Raw genomic sequence first — 1,477 nt, 5'->3', positions numbered from 1 at the left:
TAGCTAGGCTGGTCACGAACTCCTGACCACAGATGATCTGCCCGCCTTGGCCTCCCAAAGTGCTGGAATTACAGGCGTGAGCCACCACACCCAGCTGCTCTGCTTATCTTTTTGCTTTCTTTTTTTTTTTTTTTTTTTTTGCTTTATTATTTGTTTCCTTGTTTATCAATGTATTTCTTTTTTTTGAAACAGGGTCTCTCTGAGTCCTTGAGGCTGGAGTGCAGTGGTAAGATCGCAACTCATTGCAGCCTCAGCCTCCTGGACTCAAACAATGCTCCCACCTCAGCCTCCTGAGTAGCTGAGACTATAGGTGTGTGCCGCTATGCCCAGCTAATTAAAAAAATTTTTTTTAGAGACAGGGTCTCAGTATGTTGTCTAAGCTGATCTTGAACTCCTGGGCTTAAGTGATTCTCCTGCTTCAGCCTCCCAAAGTGTTGGGATTACTGGCATGAGCCACCGTGCCTGGCCTGCCTTATTGTTAAATACATTGCATTTCTATGTGTTATAGGTCCAATAATACAATTATAAACATTGACTTGTACATATTTGCTTATTAAATTGGGTAGGAAAAGAAAGGAAAAAAAATGGGCCTTTTTTACTCTCTCATATCATTGCCTTTACCCACAATAATTGTGGATTTGAACTAGTGTTTGGAATCACTTGTTTTCATCCGAAAGAACTTCTTTTCTTTCTTCTGCAGTTAGTCTACTAGCAATGGATTCTCAAGTTTTTTTTGGTTTCTATTTGTTTTTTAATTGGAGGATTTTAAATTTTCACCCTCTGTTTTGCAAATAGTTCTGCTATTTTAGGTGACAAGTATTTAAAAAAAATTTTTTTTCAGTCCACTGAATATGTCATCCTGCCTCCTTCTGGCCTCTGCTGTCTCTGATGAGAAGCCATATGTTAATCTTAGGACATTCCCTTCGTGTGAGGAGTTGTATTTCTCTTGATGCTTTCAGGATTTTCTCTTCGTCAACAGATTTGCAAGTTTTTGGCCTCTTTTTTTTTTTTTTAATTTAATGCAACACTTCACGAACTTCTGTGTCTTTCTTGTGTAGCTACTGTGCTAATCTTCTTGGTATTGTTCCAGTTTCAGTATATGTGTTGCAAGGTGAGCATAGCCATTCATTTGTTTGAATATTTTTTCTGCTGCTTGATATTTTTCCACTCCTTCTGGTACTTCTATTATGAATATATTGGTGTAGTTAATGGTATTCCTTATTTTTTTGAGGGTTTCTTCATTTTTCATCACTCTTATTTCTCTCTGTTCTTTAGATTACTTAATCTCTATTGATCCATCTTCAAGTTTACTGATTATTTTGCCAGCTACAACCTTTCTCTTCTTTTTGGATGAAATTTTGCTCTTGTTGCCCAGGCTGGAGTGCAATGGCACTATCTCAGCTCACTGCAACCTCCACCTCATGGGATCAAGCGATTCTCTTGCCTCAGCCTCCAGAGTCACTGGGATTATAGATGC

General features: G+C 38.5%; 1 non-coding gene across 1 annotated transcript; it reads right to left on the bottom strand.

Moving 5' to 3' along the window:
• Nucleotides 1-1,013: 1,013 nt before the first annotated feature.
• On the bottom strand, nt 1,014-1,119 carry LOC129006979 (U6 spliceosomal RNA). Its single transcript, XR_008492164.1, has one exon. It is a non-coding gene; the product is annotated as a U6 spliceosomal RNA (small nuclear RNA).
• Nucleotides 1,120-1,477: the final 358 nt, after the last annotated feature.

The sequence above is a fragment of the Pongo pygmaeus genome, chromosome 8 (genome assembly GCF_028885625.2).
Source record: "Pongo pygmaeus isolate AG05252 chromosome 8, NHGRI_mPonPyg2-v2.0_pri, whole genome shotgun sequence".
Classification (NCBI taxonomy): Eukaryota; Metazoa; Chordata; class Mammalia; order Primates; family Hominidae; genus Pongo; species Pongo pygmaeus.
The sequence above is the reverse complement of the archived record's forward strand: the minus strand, read 5'-3'. Positions and strand labels throughout refer to the sequence as shown.